The 22,934-nt window shown below is 40.4% G+C and overlaps 1 protein-coding gene across 3 annotated transcripts in view; it reads left to right on the top strand.

Moving 5' to 3' along the window:
* Window positions 1–22,934, top strand: part of klf7b (Kruppel like factor 7b) — a 62,409-nt gene that overhangs the window by 23,608 nt on the left and 15,867 nt on the right. The gene's annotated exons all lie outside the window — the stretch shown is intronic.

The raw sequence follows: 22,934 nt of genomic DNA, 5'->3' as shown, positions 1-22,934 counted from the left end.
TTGTACACCTATCCTGTCGAGGAAACTTTTAGTATAACGTTTACATAACAATTTCCAAATATAAAAATTTCCTTTTCTCATGTAGTTGTTTTGTGAATGATTTGAATTACTCCTGAAGCTTATTTTCTCAAGATCAACCATTTCACATGTATATTTGTACATGTTACTTTAACAACATGCAGATAAGTAAAGGGAACAGAAGAACTTGAGCAGAAATGGCAAACACAGGTACTTTCATACAGGGAACACATGAATGTGGAAATGATGTGGATCATAGACTTTAGTCTTTGCAGCCACCAAGCATCAAAGCGACTGTACATGTATTAGACTTTAGTGACAGAAATGTGCCCCATCGTCACTTCATATCCCTTTGAAGAGGGGTGTCCATCCCTTGAGAAGCCTGTGGTGCAGTTACATTTTTTAAGCTATTTAATGTTAGATTTCCTTTAATTTGCTTCCTATCCGGATGTAAAATGTATCGCATGCATGGGGGACCTGGCTGAGAAAGTTAGAGTATAAACAGCAGAAAATCAGTCTCTCACATTAGAAATCCAAAAGGGCCAAAAAGCCCAGAGATTGTCAGTCAGTATCTTTTGGCATATAATTAGGTCTTCAGCTTCCTCCTGTATCTCTCTCAATGCTAAAATGCCCTGGCATGTGACAGGACAATATTTGCAATATTTGTTGTATTTTACAACAAAAAATAAGACAAAAAGGCTCCGTTCTGGAGGTCCGACCGCCAAGCAGATTCCAGCATGTGACACAGTTAAATTATTCACTGTGATAAAAATGTTTATTCTGTGACGTTCAGAGTTTCCTCTTGCGTCGTATTTTAGAAGTTAAAGCTTCTGCTGAAGCTGAGGTGGAACAAAGAATACAGTGACACCCACACACACGCACTTAAACATACATAGTACACGCATTTAATCTCTGAAGCAGTTTTACATTGTACTGATGATTACATGTTACTGTGAAGAGCATAATAACTCAATTAATCACCCTGATATGATTTGGCTGTCTTTGATAAATTCTCATTACAGATAATGAAGTGAGTGGATTTAAACGAGTGGAACATAAAGGAAGGGATCAGCTGCTGTTGTGTCTTAATGGATTGACCCTTTCTATATAGGAGGGTGTGTGTGTGTGTGCGTGTGTGTGATGGGTGGAGGAGGGATGATGTGAGGGATGAGGTCATTGTGTTGTGTGAGCATGCGTGACTGTGTGTGCATGTGTGAAACAAAGGCGGATGGCACTCTGTGTGTGTAAGTGATGACTTCACTTGTGTGTCTATTTACGACCAGTGTGTGTCTGTCTCACCTTGAAGTGAACACTTCTCAGTAGATTCAGTGTCTATAAACACATGAAATATGTTTCTTTTCGTAAACAGTCCGGTTTTATGTTCTGGTGTCTGGTACAGTTCAGGGCATGTCTGACAAAGTTTGTCAAGACTCAGACGCTCTCCCACCAAAAGGCTGACAAACGGCTCAACCCCGACTCCTTTACTCACTGACGTATTACAGTATGTGAGGCTGTGATTTCAGGTTAACGGAGTAAAGTGTCATATTGTTCGAAGAGAGCAGCGTGCTCAAATACAAACCATACTTTCATGGTTCAACACCAAACATTTCTAATATTAGATATTTAATGGCATCATTAAATATCTTACATTACATTCTTTCTTATGAAAGGGAAAAAAATAAATAAATTCAGTCTTTCTTATACATTTTAATCTGCTCACAGCTACGTGAAAACAAAGTGCAAAGTGTGTTTTCCGCCGTGGTTGAGCATCCAGTTGGAACATATGTCTGCCAGGTGATGGTGTGTGCTGAAGCTCTGGTGTGAGTCAGGACACAGATGTGTGCACAGATGTGCTTTGTTGAGTAAAGTCAAGCGACGTTCTTGAATGAAGTGGAAACATTTGCACAAATAAGAAGAAGTTGAGTGTTTTTGGCTTCAAGGTTTTGCTCTGTCTGAGGAAATGTGATGTTTGTCCTCTCGGTGTGGAACTGTTCTCAGAGCAGCTGAGAGCTTCATGATTCAAATTTCATTTCGTTTCTTATATATACTTGTGTACTTTAATGCAGCTGGGATTTAGACCAAGACTTTCTTTTTTGATTGAAATCTTCCTTTCATCAAACTGCATGCTCAGCTGGTCAACAGCCATGTTGTTGTCATCTGCACACTCTTTCTGTTAGCTCTACTTTTCCGTAAAATTTACAGCAAAAATCTTTGGCATCCTCCAGTTAGTGTAGTTTCTCCGTTTCTGAGCTGAACTGTAAGACAGATGTTTATATCACCTCACATAAAGGACAGGATGAAGATGCTCCACTTCACTGCTGGATAAGTGCTTCCAACTCTATAATTTTCTCTCTCTCTGTGTGTGTCATTGGATTTGTGTGTGTTCTTTTGTTTTTCCATCTCTCTCTCGTTTTTTTTTCCTCCCCTCTCTCTTCACATCTTTGTCTCAGTGTTGTCCACCGTGCCGGCTGCTTTTCTTTGGCCTGCTCAACGCTCTAAGCAGTGAAGATTAGCTTGGTGTCTCGGGCACACACACACACACACACGTGCACATGCACACACACTATCCAGCTTCTTATAACAAGCTGTTAACCCTCGTTTATAAGTGTGGCCTTTGAATCAGCTCGGTGAAAGGAAGTGTAATCCCTGCTGGACGATTTAATGGTAATCTCCATATCCTGATTAGATTACACACACTAAAACACACACACACAGACACACACATGTTGACTCCTAGAGTACAGAAGTGCAGAAACACTTTTCCCTAAAAGAACCAGATATATATTTTTCTCCTTTTATTCCAATATTTTGTATTTAATGCATTTTCCTATCCACTCATCATGATTGTGTGTTTCTGGGCCGCTCAGTGTTGGGTGTGTTTTTGTTTGTTTGTTCTTTTCGTTGTTTTTTTTTTTCTTCTTCATGATCAGACACAGTCAAGATGAATGTGGATGGTGTCTTTTTTTAGCTCTTTTTCCTCTATGTTTCTGAACTGAAAGCACAGAGTGACGGGGCATGTGGAGTTCATTTGAGCCTTCTTATGTTTCTGCATTTAACTTTATTTTTGGAACTATTGTAGTTAAACAGCAAAATATTCGCCCAATAAGAAGACTATTTCTCGCTTTTGACACGCTTTTAGTCTGAACTTCAACTGAAGCCCAAAATTATTCATTCCACATTCACATGGCCATGACAGTCTACAAAAAATGTGGGTCCAAAGTGTATCACCATGGGACTTTTCATGCAGACTGCAAATGTGTGAATCCATGACTGTATGCACAATCCAAATCCAGACTGACAAAATCCCTGCTTTAAAAAAAAAACAAAAACATTTAAATACAGCCTCTTTGGCGCAAAGGGCGCCAGCGAACGAAGACCAGGCTGGACCTAGTTCAACTTTCCAAACGCACAAATTAAATTGTCTATATGTGCAGAGCTTTGGTGTCTGATCAGACCTCAGATTCATGCATGTGTGGGTAACACACTGACTCCGTACAACCTCCATCAGTGTATAGTTTTAAATTACTGGATATAAAGCAGTAAAGCGTACAGCGGGACAGATGGCTTTTGCTCTTGAATTGCTTTTAGTGCTACTTTAATGTTTTGATAAATTTTCCTGTTGACAAAGCAGCCAGCATCCGCTCATAGCGCAGGAGTCAGGGGAAAAAAAAAATGACCATGACTTCCAAAACGTAAATTTTCAAATCATCCCAAGGGCAACATCTGAAATGCTAACAATACGGTGGTTAAAAGTAAACAGATGTTATCGTTATTTAAATGTATTTATCTGCTGTGCTTATTAAATTTAATCTACTCCATCTGTTCTCCATTAAATGTATGATCACAAAAGTCAAATTAAGCAGTGGTCCACTGACTCCCATGAGCAGTGATGAGACCAGCCAACTAGCCTGCATCAAGATTCTTTTGTACATAATGATATTACCTCTTTTAAAAAAATGAATTGAGCTTCATTCACTTTTTTTTTTAACCACTTGCACATCATAAACTTGAGAAGACAGCTTTTAGCCCACAGACGTGTTCACGAAAGTATCATCCAGCTTCCTCTTCAACTCTGGTTTGATATCTCCAGACTATCTCAAGGGAACGGCCGATGAAATTTCTCATGATCTTTGGCAAAGCAGATTTTGAGATTATTCACTTACAGTAGTGTAAGAGACTTCAGGACATATACGATTTAAAGCTATGCACCAAGCGCACTATTCAAAGGTCAAGCTGAATAAGATCCATTCTTCTGTTTCCCCTGAATGTGACATGGGACTTCCATTCGCCTGCTCTGGTCATGCACTAAAGCGCCTCGGTACAGTTTAATACATGTGAATCAAATCGTCCCTGACTGTAATTCTGCTGTACTCGGCTCTTCTGGATACAGCGTTTAACGGGAGAGTCAACTGCTGGCTCTCATGTGGCCAAAGGGCTTATTTGGAGCTGGTGTAATTTTTTATCTGCTCCTTGTTAAGGTACTACACTGTATCTTAACACCCCAGTGAATATTTGGGGATTGTTTATGTAGTAAGTCCTCTACACGCACTCAGATTTTCTTCACATAATGGAATCAGTGTAATCGTTTAGTGTTGGGCTTTTTTGTTTTTTTGTTTTGCTTTTTTTTTTTTTTTTGTATTCATGGGCAGCTGTGCGGTTGTTGTGTTCTGTGTTTGTGACAAATGCAAGATACCAAAACTCACGTATTACTAATTTTATGGTCTTATGTAAGTGTTTTCTATTAGTAGGAGAAATTAACTAACACTGTTGTCCAAATATACTATACTCTGGCCCAGCGTCTATATTTTCATGCCTCTTTTTTTCTTATTGTTTTCTTATGTGTATTTCTTGTGCTGGAAAAAATATTAATACAATTTTTAAAATGGCACACAAAGCTACACAGCCACACACACAGCAATTATTAAATGAATGTGCAAGCTGTCAGCCATAAACCAAGAATACATCAGGGGGTAAAAGTCAGCATGTGTGCTGTATTACACAGTCTGCTCTCTCACACACACGCACGCATACACACACACACACGCACACTGCACAGTGCTTACATCATATCTATAGACCATCATCATGCAGAACATCATTTAACAGCTTGCGGTGTCTGTTTGTGTTCAGATGGATGAGTGGGTGATAAAATCAGGCTTGTTGTTCAGGGTAGCAGCCATTTAAACTAAATGATCGTCACCAACAATAACCTCATTTAACTGGATGAGAAATGGGCGACAAGCGACGGTACACCAAATAACTGCCGGGTGAGCTAATGAGCTCGCCAGTGTGGAGATGGAAATAGGGATTTGAAGCTGCCGCTAGAAAAGGAAGGATTAATAATATGTTTCTGCTTTATTTACTTATTGAGTGATTTATTGGAAACATTTTATGTCCCATTTTAATTTGCTGCTGCTGCCAAATAGGGGAGAAATTAATTCAAGTAATTTCACCTTCCATAATGTTTTCAGCATGACTTTGATTATTATCCTATGTGCCTGATTGTGATGGCTTTTAGTCAATATTTAGTCTGTTTTGTTTTGTTTTTTTCCCCCAGCTCAGTGCTGTCAGTGCAGAAGCGGCACACCTTTCATTAGCTCCAAAATTAGAGCATTTTATATTTGTCATTTGGTTCGTCCCAATTTAAACATACCTGTCTAACTGTTGTCACGTCAAGCTGAAGAAACCTTGAACAAGTTATGAATCAGGTGTCTTTCTCCACACCTACATTTCTTAAACAAGCCCTCTCTTTGCAGAAAGTTTCTCTTGGAGCACAGGTGGAGCCCTCTAACTTCCCACTGGGCACCGGTGGCATGAATAGTTTATGTAGCTGAACCTAGCATCCACAATGTCAGCAACTTCGGGAGCGGGAGAGAGCAGGAGAATTAGGGCTCCAGTGTTGGTCTGTGTTAAAAGTGAAACTGGTCGTGCCCTCTGACACTGGGCCTCAGGTGACCAAGCCTAATTCTTTTATTTCTTTCCCGTGACACAAACACGATGTGGAAAAAGTGTTCGTGAACTCGGTCACGCAATGCTGGCCGCCCTCCAGGACCCTCCACAGGGAGATGGGATGGAAAAGGCCACACTCAACACAGCTTGACTGACCTTAAACAGGCTTCTACTTCATCTCACACACACACACGCACACATACACACAGTTATAGATGGCTTGTCATATTCTCATATCCTGTAGCAAATGCAGCAGTAATATCAGCATTTTCCAAAGCAGGATTCAAAGCAGTGCTACCTGCTGACAGCAGCTGATACTGAAGTAAAACTCGCCTCATTCAACAAAGGACAAGTATAAAAGTAATCAAATCTAAATTTGCATACTTATCATGATTGGACCAGCTGCCATGCGTGCACCGCGGCATGTCTTTCATACACCTAAATAAAGCCAGAAATGCCCTGTGGATTTGGATGGGAGATATAATGTGTGAGTGTGAGTGTGCACTAGTGTGAGGAGCACGTTTATGTGCACGTACATTCACATGCACGTCGCCTCCTCTCTCTGGCTAGCTGGCAGGAATGCAGTCTCATATCACAGCATTAACATAATGTTCTACTTCAGTGGGTTCATTGGGTTCAGTACAGCATTGTTCAGCAAGGCTGGAGGAAATTATATCTGTAGGACACTATATTGTTTCTGTGTTCATGTTTTTGAAATGTGTTTATTTAATGTGCACCCAGTATGCACTGCAGCAATGTTCGGTCCTTTTGAAGATATTCTTTGCATGATTATTTGCTTTATTGGACGGACACGTGTCTCAGCTTATTCTGTCTTCACTTCATGAGGAATATTTGAGTCATTCAGTAATGCAGCTTTTATTAGCTTTAAATACCGGCCCTTATTTTTGTTGTAAGAAGGAAACAATCCCAAATTATATGTACTCATCCTTCTGGGATTAAAATTTTTTATTAGATTTCCACTGTCGTTGCGTTGAGTTATGGCTTTGAAGCTTTTGATGATTTGTAAGTTGTCGTCAATAAAGAGTCATAAGTACAAGTCCATAAGTACGTTTTTCTCATAATACTAAATGTGGTAGCAAAATATGAATGAATATTGTGCTCCACTGATGTTTGTTGTCAAGACATTCCCATAAGAACAAAGCCAAACCTGTTATCAAACGGTGGAGCAGCACCAACTGAACCAGACCAAAGCGGAGCCAGAGGGCAGATTTCAGACCTGGTCCCAGAGTGTCTGGGCCCTGACAGACAGGGGAAGGGACAAATGAGACAGTGTCAATATTGAAACAGGTTAATGGGCTAATGAATGTGGAGAGTTCTGCCTAATGTTCCCAACAGAGCTCCTAGCAAAACCATTAAAGCACTTTTATATGACGAGACAGGCACAATGCAGTAACTCGATTTATGGGGTGCTTTCATGGTCAATTAGGAAGGGAGAGAAAGGCCTGATAGAGGAGGTTATTGTGAGGGTGTGCGAGCCCCCTCCCAGATCTGTGTGTGTGATATCAACTTGTAGAAAAGGTTACACCCATTTTTGTTGATATCGAGATTAGCTCTGCAACTGCGTAATGGTGATCAGCATGTAGCCGGGACCAAACTGCACAGCAGACACACCGCCGATCATATTAGAGGTGCATATGAGTGACTGACCGGACACAGACTAATATCAGTTCAAATGGACACCTGGGAATCCTTCACACCTCAGTATGTCAGACTGAATAATAAAGTTTGACATTACTTTTATGAAAGCCAAAGCTCCCTCTGGACCCATTGTATCACATTCTTTATTACCTTTTACACAGCTGACTGCAGGTGTAGTTAAATGTCCTTTCATCCTCAAAAATTTTGCAGCCGACTCTGCTCTCGAGGGTCTTATGAAATGAAGAAGATCAAACCAGCACAGATGAAGGTGGCCACTGGAATATCAACACAAGTAAAACCAAGGACCTAATTACTGACCTTTAAGGGGAAATTTCTGGGCGTTCGCCGTGATTTGATTTGAACTTTACACTGTTTGAGAGGACATCAGCATGATGTCTGCTTTCCACGCAGCCTATATAAATAGAATTAATTTGGGTTGATCAGAACAAGAGGGCGCAGAGGGAAATGACCGTATCAAGACCCTTTGGAAGAAGTCGCCTTGATCCGGTTTAAGAACATGGTGAAACCTTCACGCCAACACAACAATGGGTTCCACGTCATAGCTAAATAGACTAGCAGCAAAGTATATTGCCTCCTTAATGAATGGGCAGATTGGACGGTCTTTGGGAACTGCTTCCTGTCTGACATTTATGATTTATTACCAGGAGAAAAAAGTGGTTCACAAAATTAATTTCCACATTACAAGCTCGAAGTCCTAAGTTTGCTGAGGTTGTGGCTTGACGTGCTCTGTCTAACAAGACATTAATTTGATATTTGGAGCGAATGGAATTTGTTATTTTTCGTGTGGAACTTAAATAATATCTGACTCCAGACTTTTCACTCCTCTCAAAGGTCAGTAAAGTCGCAAAAGCTCAGCCTGAATTTACTTTTGCTTTGAAACACAGCAGTCATAGCCAGAGCTAACATATTTGAATATTGGTAGGAAATTTAGCTTTTGCGTGTAAATGCTGTGTATTAGAATCTCTTGGAGTTACAGGATTTCAGAAAATGGTTCTGTAACTGGATCAAAACCTGATGTAAGAGAAGAAGGGTCCTGTCTTCATCATCTGTCTTCACAGGACAGAATTATGATATCAAGAGAACTGAGGTGTTTTTTGAGATACGGGAGAACATTTATATCATTTTGTTTGGTTGTATAAATAAAGGCTGACCTGATTTACCATGTCCATTAAGCTGTTCATTAGTGTTTTCCTCCATATTTAGTCCTGAAGCTGTACATGGACAGATAATTTTTATCTCTCTAGGCCCAAATTAAGAGATTTTGAATGGTTAAGAAATCACTGTCCACCTCAAATGGCTGTTTTTGTCTGTTCTGCTCTGAGAGTCTATTAAACCGACCCAGAGATTCATTATATCTGCATTGAAAGTGCACTCGATGTAGAATGCAACATAAGTGTGCACACCTTTTATTTAGAAGTGTACTCTCTAAGGTTTATATGTGCTGCTCCTTTTTTCACACACACAAACACTCAGACTCTCCCCTCTCTCAGTTGCATCCCTCAGAGATTAGTTGCAGCAGGCAAAGTCAGTGAAGGATATTTTTAGTTTACTAAAGTAGAATCAGATAGTACCGTTCCTGTTTTCTCCTTCTCATGGTACATTCAGGGAGGAAAGAGTTGAATGTAATGGCTCAGTAATTAGAGCAGCAGTTCAGTGTGTAGTCCTAATGACTCAATGAACCTTGCGGTGTAAAACATAATAGGCCTCGATGCCACCGTGGGGCAAAAAGCCCTCGGAGCCTGTTTGGAGACTTTAATTTGTTTATTTTGAAGTTTAGTAAATAAATGTCTCATGTAGCTCTGTAGCTCTGCAGACCTTTCTGTCCATGGTCCAAACAAACTTTCAACATTTAATGAACATAAAGAAGAGGATGCTAACAAGCCCAAACTTGAATGCTGACAAATTAACGTTAGTGGCTTTGTGACAATGTGGATTTGAAATGTACTTTGCTTTTCATCAAATGCCGACCTTCCTATGGTGACAGAAGCAAACTCTTAAATCATTCATTTTGTATTGAGTGTCTAACTCAAAACAAATCTAATATTGTGCATTAAATCGGTTTTGTTTTGCTTTTTGTTTTAGTTTTTTCTGGTCATTGGGAAAAATACTCTATCAGTCAGCCATAATTCTGCTTTCTTGATGTGAAAACTGCCGCCGTGCCGCTGTTGATTCCCAGCAATAGCAGTAAAGCTACTGTAGTAATGCTTTCACATATTCTTGAGTTTGGATTGATATGAAAAAAAAATGTCTTCAATATGTCTTTAACTTGACAAAAACATAAAAACAACGTTATTGTTTACTGTGTTACTGTTTCATAAATTATGAAAACATTAAGTATTTACAGTTGCAAACTGCATGTGGCGTTGGCTTAAAACAGAAATACTGACAAACAAAATACTCTGACTGTTTTTTCTCTTTGCACTAATGTTGTTGTGCGCTGCTTGTGTGTTCCTCCATCTTAGGACAGAATTTCAATTATTCATAAGAAAACAGTTGGTATCGACTTTTTTTTTATTATTATTGTTGAAATGCTGGGGTTTGACTGACTAACAGTTTTGTGTTTGTAGCTGTAGTATTTCTGGTGATGAGCATTTTTCAAAAACTGTCACTATTCACAACAGGCTGGGACATTTTCAGAGCTTAAATAGAAGGGCTGGCAAAAATGTTTTCCTGTCTCTTAATGGAGATTGTGATGAGAAAACTGGGACGTCTGTCATTTTTTTTAATAGACTGCTCCTATTTTTTTTTTTTTATTGTTCGTTCTGAAGGGTACAAAGAATCATGCTCTAATGGTACTTTAAATTTCTTCTCACATGCCACTGGCTCCTTGTGTGCCCAAAGAAAAACCTAGTCCCTTCTTTCTCCTTTTGAGTTTCAAGTTTCTAAGGTGTGAGTTAGCCCTCATTAAAAACAATTTTAGTAACTCTTAAGGAACGTGTTTTGATAATACATTTACATCTTGATATTCTGTTTTTCCAAATAAATGACTTGGAGTAAATGATGCAAAAATAACAGAGATGGCCATACAGGTATGAGGAGAAATTTAACTCCAACACTTAAAAACCCATTTTGTTGTGCATTAAACAATATTACTTTCTCTGTCCCATGTTGGTAACACTACAGTTTTATCCGAGCACTTGGCAGAAGTGTCTCTTTACCTCTCACATTTACTCTTTACATTTGAGTGTAAGAGTCAATGGTTTTGCTAAAGTCAAGTGTTTAACCTTCGTTTTTATTCTGGGGCTCTCACACGGTGGTGTGAGTGGATGTGAACAAATGCATTCAAAGTAAAAATCACTCAGCACGTCAAGTATGTCAGATACACTTTGGCTGATAAAAACCGCATTGACATGAGAGGAAAACACTGATTTATCCAATGCTTTATTCTGAAATTGGATAAGACACGAGCTTTAATGGTCCCCGTGGGGGAACAGCCATTGCATGTTACTGGAATAAGGCACCAAGACCATAAAATAATACGTAACCATGTGTCGGTGTGGGACAGGAATATATGAAAATATTTCAACAAAGAGCCTTCAAATGCCTAATACAGCAGTGTGGCCATATACAGTACCCTGAATGTTCACGGTTTGTTCAGGTGGAAGAATTAAGATCCTATGCAGCTGTAATAGAGATCAACAACATTCAATGATGTATCTTCTAGATTTTTATCAAAAACAGTTATTGTTTTTTATATTGCAGAACAGGAATGATGCAGGAAATAGTGAAAATTCAAAAAGCAAACTGGTCCAAAGAGGCGCAGTGTTCATAGACAGGGCCATTCACATCCAGTCTGACTGAAGGTTAGATACTGTCCCCCTCTGTGTGTGTGTGTGTGTGTGTGTGTGTGTGTGTGTGTGTGTACTGTCTGGATGTGACGTGTGGACAGCAAGCCCATCATTTTTCCTGCCTAGACAAATGCCTCATGGTGGAGGACAGGCCGTCCGACATGACAAATGACCTGCAGACAGAGAGAAAGATACAGATGGAGGGGGGGGGGGGCTACAGAGAGAGAGAGATACAGACGGAGGCAGACAGAAAAAAGAGAGCAAGAGAGAGAGAATAGCTTCATTAACAGAAAGCACAACAGACAGAGGAACAGATGATTCTGCCACAGATTTCAATCCCTCCATCTCAGCCAATTAATGAAATAGCTAAGACACACACACACACACAGCGTGAAAGGACAAAGAGAGAGATGGCCATAAGCCTGCTTAAGCAGTATTAAATTATTCTTCAAATTAAAAGGCCGTACCTGCCTTGTCCTTTTAGAGCTCTGTGTGTATGTGTGTGTTCGTGTGCACATGTGAGTGATTAAGCTGTTAATTAATTTTATGTCCTTGTATTTAATAACTCTGGACAGAGTGTGTGTGTGTGTGTGTGTGGTGTTAGAGAATGAGAGGATGAGCGAGTGTGTTCTGGTTAATGTCTTTGTTGTGACAGTTCTGTCTGAAGAGGAGAAAGAAAAGAAGAGCAAACGAGTAAAAATCTGCACAGACATGAACTAGATTTCCATTCATGGTAATTTCTGTATATTTGAACGTGTCCAGTTCTATGTTTTTTCAACTTCTCACTCAATGGTTGGACAACACTGAAAACAGGTGTGATATCTGTGACAAGTTCTAAGTTTGTTTGTTTTTTTTTTTCAAGTTGTGATAGATGTACCTCAATATTGAAAATCATTGATATGACAATAAGCATTTCAACTTAAACTAAACCAAACTTCAATTAAATTGAACTATTACACTGTCAATAGCATTTGACTGGATGTTGTCAGCAGCCTGAGTGTAGGTCAGTGTTATTCATCACTGTGACCTGACTGTTTGTCTGTAAGAGTTAAAGAGTTCCTGTTTTGTTCTCAGTTTGTCCGGCAGTGAAAATGTTCTGTTATAGCAGTTATAGCAAGACACTTAAGATGGTTCAGCAAGAAAAAATGAGGGTGAAGAGCAGAAAACAGGAGGAGGAAGAGGGAATGGGAGAGTAAAGTAAAAGACAGTGGAGAGGAAAACAGAAAGAAGAGGGAGAGAAAGGAGCAGGTGACATTTGCTTTGTGAATGAGGAAGGGAAAAAGCAGAATTTGTGCGATGAAGAGGAAAGGACGGGGGCGGGGGGGTGATTATAGAGGTGAGAAGGGGAATGAGGAGGCTGGATGGGGGGGTCAAAGGCATGAAAACACAGAGAATACAGAGGAGATGTAGAGAGGGAGCAGATACACAGCAGGAGCGTCTGAGTGCTGTCCTCCATCAGAGACTGTTGATTAAAATTTCATTGGCTGAGGCTGGAGGTCGGAGGTGACTCTGTGTGTGTGTGTGTGTGTGTGTGAGACTGTGCGTGTGCGTGTGTGAGAGCTCCAACATGAGCAATAAAATCCCAGACCTGCTCTCCTCATGCACTCACTCACTCCTCTGCTCTCAGTTTCATTGGCTGATCGTGTGTCTTTGTCTCTCAGATGTTAAACCGGTTTTGGTCTAAAGACAAAAAAAGACAATGGCCAACTTGCTTTTAGGTACTATTTACTATTTTTTGTCAGTAAGTGCACAATATCTTCGTCATTTATCCTGCTTTCCTTCCAGCTTCCTGCTTTTCCTCTGAAATAACGACATCCCTTTCTAAGATGCAGTGAATTGTGACAATCACAAGTACTGAGTCACATCTGCTTATTCTGAGTTTGTCAGTTTATTAGTTAATTGGTAAAAGGAGAGATGTATTTATTTTATCAGCTAATCTCAATCAAAGTTTTGTTCATTCAAATGGATATTTGGTGCATTTCACAAAAGAAGCTAAAATATGAGCAGGATGAATAAACTCAAATGGCACTAAATCCAGTTTAACTGTAAAAACTCAGAAATATGCTTTATTTATTTATTTTGCCTCAAAATCCAACCTTATTTCCTGAAACTGTCCCATTCAAACAGCTCTTCACCAGCGAGTGGGACGTGAAGAACACATTAAACTTTGGCACAAAGATTAATTATTGGTGGAAAATTTAATTTGCTGCTGACTGTGCGGGCTGACCTTCCTACAGATCAAAGTCTGAGGGATCTCGGTGACGTCGCCTCCTCCTTCCTCCAGGTCTGGTCTCCATTAACCTCTTTCTATCGAAGCCCTTTTCCTGCTTTTCGAATCAGACCTCAAAGGACTCTCCTTTCATTTGTCATGCTGCTTTTTCAATTAAAGGCAGGGTGAGACTCTACCTGCGCACACTGACAGCACACACAGGTGTTCGCACAAACACAGTGTCAGCTCTGTCACTGCTGCAGCATTGTGTTGTGTCAGCTTCTTCATCGCTCCTGTGAGTTTTATACAAAGCTGACTGCTCGTTGCTGTCAGTGTGTGTGTTACAGAAAGACAAACCCACACAGTATTTTTGACTGGGATACTACTCAGTTGTGTTTGTGTGTGTTAATTGATGTAGGTTTTTATTTACTGTATAGATTTGGGGAAATGCATGTAGCACCCTTCTCAACATGTGTTTCAGCTCAATTGCTGTGTGTTGGCATTAAACATTGAATATGTTTAATGGAAAGATCTCTAGATTCGGATTTGTCAATCAAATAAGTCAATTGTGCGTAACCACAATAATGATGTTGATAATGCATGTGGCACATGTGACGACTGATGGATATGATAGCTGCAGTTAGTTGATTTCCCCAGGAATACACCTTATTGATGACCATTGAGTAGAGATTTGGTTGTTTGTATTAACATTTCTGTTGTTTCGTTGGCACTGAAAATAAAACTATGGATTTCAATGATTTGTTTAAATAGTATTGAATATGAAGTGTGTGGTGTTGCTCGTCTTTCGAAATCAGAAGTACAAGACCACAAGTTCAATTTGAAGGCAGCAGAAATTGGGTCTGGGTTTTATTACTTCCACGTTTCTGTCTAAAGCTGGTGCAGATAGAAGAATTTTCTTTGCACATGAATAGATGTACAGTCTGAATCCTGTTCCAGATAGAAAACAGGATGTATCCAAACTGGACGGTTGAGAAACTGATCTGTTTGTCTGCAGCTCCCTCCACCGGTTCCTATAACCATGTGATGTTCTGTTTCTGTAGAACAAAGTCAGCAGCTGCTTTTATTGAGTCACAGACCTTCAGCAGTGGAGATGCCTGATCATTGTGGAGCTGAGCTGAATTAAGTTTATCCACAAAGCTATCTGGATGTTCCAGTTACGTCCTAGATGAGGGCGAAGGATGAAAGCTGTCCCTCGATCTTCAGTTTCTGTTTCCAGTTTCGCTGCCTCCCATCATTCAGGAGAGAAGGAAGTGAAATCTATTATAATCCATTTAAATAAATAAGAAAAGAAAACTACACCACTCAGCTCCATTCTTATCAATGTTATTTTTAGGACATTTAATTGACCAATGGACTCCATGGCTGAATAGTGGTTAGCACTGTTGCCTCACAAAAAGAGTTTGAATGTTTTCTTGGTGGGCTCCTCTCACCGTCTAAAGACATCATGTTTGGGTTAACTGGTGACTCTAAATTGTCCGTAGGTCTGAGTGTGAGTGGTTGTCGGTCTCTGTCTGTCTCTGTGTGTTGGCCCTGTGATGGACTGGCGACCTGTCCAGGGTGACCCCGCCCTCACCCAGTGTGAGCTGGGATTGGCTCCAGCAACGTATGCTGTAAGTGGTAGAAGATGAGTGAATGAGAATGTAAATGATCAATTCTTGTGTTCATGACTTGCCTTCAGCTGCCAGCTTCAGCTTGCTTTTTGATAATTGGTTTGGAAATAAACTTCCACCTTAGTGACTCGACCGTCTGCGTGAATGATTCTCAGGGAGGTTTCGGTGCTGTTGGAATCGGCACAGGAAGCAGAGGTAGCAGAAGGGTCTTGGCTCAGGACTGGAGCATGTCCTGGGACCAGTGTAGCGTAGGCATGAGGAAGCTGGTAGTTCCAAACTGGCAGCTGTTCACAAACCACCGGAGGCTCAGGCTGCATGACAGGATGGTTCCTGTAAGGTTGCGTAATGGTTCAGGTATATTTTCCTCAGCTGCGATCTTTGGTGTCATAGAGGCAAAATCTTAAAATCACAGCAGGCTGCTGATACTTTGTGACAGTTCCTTCAGCGTTGTGTTGTATTGCGATCTGAAAACTTATTTTCATATTGATGATGATAAATGAAATTATCTGGCTACAAAAACTGGGAGACTTTTAAACATTTTAGCAAGAAATATTGCTCGCCAATCTTTGTGCATAATTCATATTGATGTAACACAGTGTACTAAATAAAGTTCCATTAGTTCTGAGCTCTTTGGATTAAATTGCAGGACATGGAGTCGTAAGTCAGTGTGACTCCACAAAGTGCCGATGCTCCTGCAGTAACACAAGCAGCTCCAGCATCTTCACAGGCAGCTTCACACAAACCGCACTTCAGTGTCTGACAAAGCACACACTTGCTCTGCAGCACTGATGCTCACTCAGACATAAAGGAAGAAGCTCGCTGCCAATGGCACCCGTTTGATACTGTACACACTCTCAAGCATGAGCCACTATACAGTCACACACATCAGTTAAAAGTCATTATGCTCTTCTCACTCTCACAAACACACACATGCACCATGGGCACAGCCACATCAGCAAATTAGCTGAATAAAGAGCCTCTTTTTGCCTTTTCTTTTGAGTGGCTAATTAGCCATCAGAGCTTGCTGTGTGGAGAGAGCGAGATCCATCAAGAGGTAAAGCTTCAAAGAGCAGTTTATGGAAGCCAAAGCACTTTAATTAGGACCTATTTGTAGGGAAAAAAAGTGAAGAGAAAAACATAATTTGAAGCCAAAAGCCGCATAATGTGAAATGAAAATAAACACACTCTAATACATACACAGATAAATAGACAGGAACAAAACTAAAAGGATCAGACTGGAGGGGATGAGATCCTCAGGAGCGGGCTTTCTGCTGCAGCGTGAGGGGAAACTGACTCCTCATACAGCAGCACCAGTTCTGCTGCACTCAGCCGCGTTTAAGGTGACTGAAAACCATTTGAAGAGATGCAGAAGCTCCACTGAAGGCCCCGCTTCTGCTCACGATTCAGAGACAGTTTGTGTGTATTAAAGTTACTGAAAGACACAACTTTGCAGTCAGGCAAAACAGCCTTTAGACATTTTAGGGGTTTTAAACAAGTCAGTCTGGGAAAACTTGGGAAGATAGATGCTCCAAAACATTAAATTCACCGCCTCATTACCCACATTATATTTTCATGTGTTCTGATCTATAATCTTACTGTCATAGTGGCCAATCTTTCTAACTCCGCTGCTCAACCAACCTGAGCAACCACACAAGTCATTAATGTGTGACTCACAGGAGTGTCTCCTGAAGTTGTGACACTAATGATGGCAGCCGGAGTTGTCACGGTTACGATTATAAACACAAGGACAACACTGAGAGCAGCAGGTGTACCTTTGTCACCATGGTTACAGCTTAGCTAGGTTTAGACATCAAAACTGCTTTGTTAGGTAGATTTAAAGTACTTCCTCAACATTTGACAATCTTTGTTTTCATGGTTACAGCGATGATAACAACAGTGTTAAGCATGAATGGAAACAATATAAAAATTAACTAACAGTCATAATGGATTTGGATCACTGCATGTTTTAGACCACGCAGACGGTCTCAGTTAATGGGCTCTGTGTTTCAAATCAAAGAGAATAAAACAAAAACTAGATCCGAAGCGACCCAGATGTTTCCACACTGACCTGTGTCTCTGCCACTGCTCTGTTTTACTATTATTATTTTTTTGACGCTAAAGTCGTCCTCCTGACATTCACATTTCCATCCCGTTTCCCCACTGTGTTTCCTCTGAGCGACTGTGCTGCAGCTGATTCATCTGCCTGAATGATGTCGCACAGATGTCTTCATCTTCACGGCGGAAGGAGAAACTCGTGCGGGAGCTAAAAAAAGCACAAGCAAAGAATTATTTTTGAAGTGTTTGAAGCTAGTAGCTAAGCTAATGTTGGCAGAGTTTTATCTATTTATGGACCTTTGTTGTAGGAGTGTAAGGAGTTTTAATGAGCTGAAGTCTGTGGTGTGATAAGAAGATAATCATTTTATGGTCAAATATTTTCTTTGGCTCTTTTTTTTCTCCAGAGCAATTTCACTGCTGTTGGTACATGTACGTGTGTAATAATGAATTGGATCTTAATCTAGCAAGGCTGATATCATGCCAGTTAAATATTGCTTTTTATTTAGCTCTTACTATAATTATAACTATTTCAAATCACAAAGTTGCAAATATTTAAAGTTTTACGAACCACAGTCATAAAGATGATAAAAGTGAGGCTGGTCATGTTATCGTCATTAAGCTGATGATCTGTCAGTTTTTGTTTTGTTTTGGGTTTTTTTTTTTTTTTTTTTGGGCAATAACCACATGTGAGACCGCTCATTATAGGAAGTGTCACTTAACAGAATCACGTAAATGGCCTCATTTTACCATTGTCCTAATAGAAATATTGGTAATAATCACCTTTCTCCGTGCATGTAAACATAGATGGAGCGTCTCCCACTGAAGCCACTTGAATCTGTTTGTGTAGCTTTGTCCTCAATGATCCTTTGTCTGTCAAAAGCTCTTAGCACTTCCATCCAGAGCCCTCTGCTTTATGCATTCATTATTAATGGACCTCAGCAGGCTGAGAACACACACGCACACTGAGGACCTGCACGTCACTGGTAGCTATTTTAAACAAGATATTAAATCAAACACTCAAAGCGTAAAGGGGAAAAAGAATATTCATTGAGGGAAGAAGAGATGGAGGAGGAAAAGATGGAGTTTCTTTCTCTTTAGCCTTGTGTATGAGGACATGAAATATGTCCAAAAATACATTTGTTCCTACAAGTAAAAAATGCAGAGCTGCTATTCAGATTTAGAGCTTCCCAGTGAAATGATTTACCAAGGCAGACTGACTGTAGTAGCGATGCTGCATTTGCTCTTGACCTTGTCTGACTTTGACCTCCGATAGTGTTAAATAGTTGCAATGTTTAAATATTCATACGTTCATCTGTGAATAAGGACATGAATTGAGACTTCAGGACCTATTTTTCTTTTCTCTGCACAAAGTAATTGTCTTTATTGATCATTCTTGTACAGATATAACAGTGGATTCTCAGCCTGCTATGAGTGACACAGTTACTGGACCCAGAAGTGTTTCTTCCTCTGAATATTAATGTTTGAAACTCAGTTTTCAGAAACACTTAACTCTCCAGGATCAATTTTCAGTTTTACACAGTTATATTATTGCCATTGAGTGTTTGCACCCCAGTGGCCAGTGTCATGGAGAGCACTTCAGCTAGTGAAAGCCAATAACAAACCAGTGCATTTTAATTATATCAAATAATTCAAACTGGATGTGAAATTTTTTTCTGGCCAAATTGTTTAACTGTTGTTTAAATGCTAAATGACCATCTGGTCAACAAGAAATTAGATGGAAAATGAGCCTTCATTTATTGTGACCATTGATAATGTTTAAAAAAAGTAAATAAGTAAATGAAAGAAAAAGGAAATGTTTGCAAAGCCTTAATAACCAGTAGTTACATGAAATATGTTTTACCACCAAATAAATTCAGATTTAATATGAGCTTTACTGTTTATAGATAGTCCTTCTCAAAAATGATATATAAAGATGGATATAGATGCATGTGTGTTTCCAGTCCTCCAGATGAAGCATTTGTTATTCATTTAATTTAGATGAATGTAAACAGAGGTCCATCCTGCCTGTCTGAACCTTTCTGATTGGCTGTTTCTCACTGCAGCACTAAACCGCAGTTGACTTTTGTTAACTGTTTTATATTTTGAACCAAAAGGATTCCAGCATTTTTTAAGGGGAGATTGGAAAGGAGGGTTACTGGTCGCTCCACTGTGCGTGTGTGTGTGTGTGTGTGTGTGTGTGTGTGTGTGTTATCCGATGTGACCTTTGTCCATATGGTGTGGGACTGAGCAGGGGGACAGGAGGTGAGCCTTACACATGCTTTCAGTCTGAGATGTTAGCCAGCAGCCACTGACACACACACACACACACTTTGCCAACCACAGACACACATCCATGCCAAACACACGCACGCACACACGCTGCGGGCTCTACATGTCATTGTTACCTGATATTCTTAGTGTGTAGGAGAAGCAGACGAGGAGAAGGTCACGTGATGTCAGAGATGGTGCGTTCACTGCCGGCCGTGGGTTTGATTGCTGCTCGCTCGTCTTCCACAGCCTCGGGCTTTCTCTACCCTCTGTCCTTCCCGCCTACCTCCCACCCTCCTAAGCATCAGTCCAGCCTTTGCCAGGAGACACGCAGACCTTTCTATTTTTGTTTTCTAGTCCAAGTAAAAACAGCAGTACATTATGCCTTTAGAAATCACTTAGAGAGACTGTATTTATTGTATCAAAGAAGACTAATATCCTGAGGAGGATGAGTAATGAATATAACATACAGGCATACAACAGCAGCTAAATATCACAAAGCAGTGGGAAAGATTAGGAGGACGTTAGTTACTATTATTAATTACAAAATGGAGCCATGATGTAGTAGTAACATTAAGAAATCACATTTTTGGGTCTATTCCTGGTGGCCCTTGAATCCTAAGAGCATCTCAAATGTTTCCTTCAAGAAACAAAATCAAACAAACCCTGAATTAAAAATGAGTATATGGTTGCATTACTATGCACAACTATTGCAGTTAATGATACTGATTTTTACACCTTGCTAACCAAACAGAAACTACCATTTCTGTCAACATAATGTCATCTGAACTACTGACTCTGAACAACTCCAAATGTAATGATAGATCTTATGGATTTGCTTCCTGGTTCAACAGTGAATAGTCTTTTCACACCAAAAAAACTATACAGCTTTTCATGCTGTATGAACATCAGGAATGTTATTGGGGTTTTTTTTGTTGTTGTTGTTGTTGTTTTTTTAATCCTCTAGTTGGTTGGATTCAGAAGCCCCATATTTGCTGACGTGAAAACTACTACTACCACTACTTAAAATTAAATAAACAGAGCTTTCTACCTATTCAAATAAAATATATTTTGTGGCCCACGTCCACAAGACGCCGCTGCCCATGAGTGAACACTCTGCTGTTACCACATGTACTGCTGTTGCCTTGAAATGAAGCATTTGGTGGCTGAAGCTCTTTCTCATATGACTGGAAGGCTGTTGTATAATCACCAGCACTAGTTTCCAGATGAATTAGCATTGATTGATCTAATTTAAAAAGAAATGTAATAGCCCCTTTTAGCATAACTAACCATATACTGTATTGCACACAGCAATTAAAGGAAAGGAATACAAATGCTAACAAATCACTGCAATGATCTGGAAGGGAAGTAACTAGACGGTTTCCTTAACAGTGCTCATATCAGCTGTTTCTGGGAGACATTTTTGTCACTTTACATTCCACCTTATCATTTTCAAGTTACTGAATGAGGCATTGTAACCCTCCAGAGAAATATACTTGATTTTTATTCAATGGAAATGAGCATCCTCACGAAAAAAGGAGCATTATTTTGAAGGGAAGAAGGAAGTTCAGCTTACCACCAGTCCACAGATACTGAGACTAGTCATGTAGGTTCGGCCTTTCTCATTGTCGAGACGGAGCAGAGTAAAGCTTCGCTGTAGGAGTGTCTGAATGGACTGAGTCAACCAGCCGCAGCGAAGGAAAAACTTTTGGAGAGTGGCTGTAATTTGCCCCAATGACGGATGTGGAAAGAGCCCAAAGCATCAGGATGAGAACTTTCAGCTGCCAAAGGCCAAACACAGTTAATTTTCCAAAGAGATACAGTAAACGCAGTATGCTGGAGGACAGTACTGCAGCCAGGTAGCTGAAAGAAAGTGCTGAGTGGACAGTTAGAGCTGTGGACTAACCTGCTTTCTATGTATGCTTGAAGGATTTCACTTCCTTTTAAGGTCAGGATTATAATGTGTTAATATCTTAGCGTGACAGGTTTAAAGTGGTTTTACCTCACTCTCATCTAAATGCTGATTTGAGGTTTTACTGTTCATCATGTTTGCTCATTATGTTGTTTCTGTGTGCTGTGATTCACGGACAGCTCCTCTCTCCAGTTCATCAGCTGAGGCCACTTGTTGAACCCCCTCCATTGGTCTTATCGACAGTTTGTATTGCCATACAATTTGATTGTGAGGTCCCATCTAAGGATGACAAGTCACCAAATGAAACCTTCCCCTGAACGTTAGATCCTGTTTGGTTACCGCCATAAAGTCATTTCAACATCATGACCCGAGCCTGTGGGTTTGTTTCCAGAGTTAAAAACACAGCAAATTTAGGAATGAACCATGAACAAAAAAATCTAATTGCCCAAACAAAATGGGAGCAGATTTTGGAGAGAATTTTCATGAACCTTACTTGATAAAGGAAAGCATGTCATAATGGGTTAAAGCTACATGTGTCTTATTTCCCCAGTGGGAGGGCCCAGACAGAGTTTCCATAAAAAAACGGTTTTGCAGGTGAGAGGGCTCGAAGCAGGAGCAGGATCAGTGAACCAGTTCTACGTAGCTCTCGAAAGTGTCACATTCACTCTGCAGTGTACGTGACGCGGTGTAGGAATTAAAGGAGATGACAAAAGTTTGGGGAGGAGACAAGCAGCTCTGAGGTTAGAAAAGTCGGTTAGTGACTGCAAGGTTTCTGGCTCAAATCCCTGGAGGTAATTTGGCAGGTGCTTCTGACCAAAGGACTGACAGCCAGTAGACCAACAACTGCGGTGATGCTGTACTGCTGCCAAGATCTGGAACTGTGTAGTTGTCAGGAAAAAAAACCCCACAGATGTCTTTGTTATCCCTGGACAATGGTTGAAGAAACACTTCCAGAAGTACATGCTCATTTTTCCTTATCTCCTTATCTCCCTATTTGACTTTCTCGCCATCATCTCACTCCTCTTCCTTCCTCTGCCTTCTGATACAACTACCATGGCTGGTTGATTTGTGCCAGCAGAGGGGAAACGGGCAAGGCGTCCACAGTTCAGGGCCCCGGAGAGCTCGGGCAGGCAGCAGCAATCAATCACAGACTAAATCCCTCCTCTCTCAGGACTGTCGTGTGCCAGGTGACATGGTCAACAGCTGCAGAGAAATATAAAGCCTGCAGCGGGTGTCTGAAGTCAAATAGACCAGTAAACATGGTCTCTCAAAGTCTTCAGTCTGAGGAAAATCACTGAATATACCAATGTCAGCAGGAGGTGAATGTGGAAAGAGTCTCATTACTTGAAAAATTAACTTCACTAGTAAGAATCACGATTTACTCAGATGCTCTCTCTCTCGGTCAGCCAAATGACTGTCTGCTC

Source organism: Echeneis naucrates, chromosome 21 (genome assembly GCF_900963305.1).
Source record: "Echeneis naucrates chromosome 21, fEcheNa1.1, whole genome shotgun sequence".
Taxonomy (NCBI): domain Eukaryota; kingdom Metazoa; phylum Chordata; class Actinopteri; order Carangiformes; family Echeneidae; genus Echeneis; species Echeneis naucrates.
Note: the sequence above shows the minus strand (reverse complement) of the source record. Positions and strands in the feature narration are given on the sequence as shown.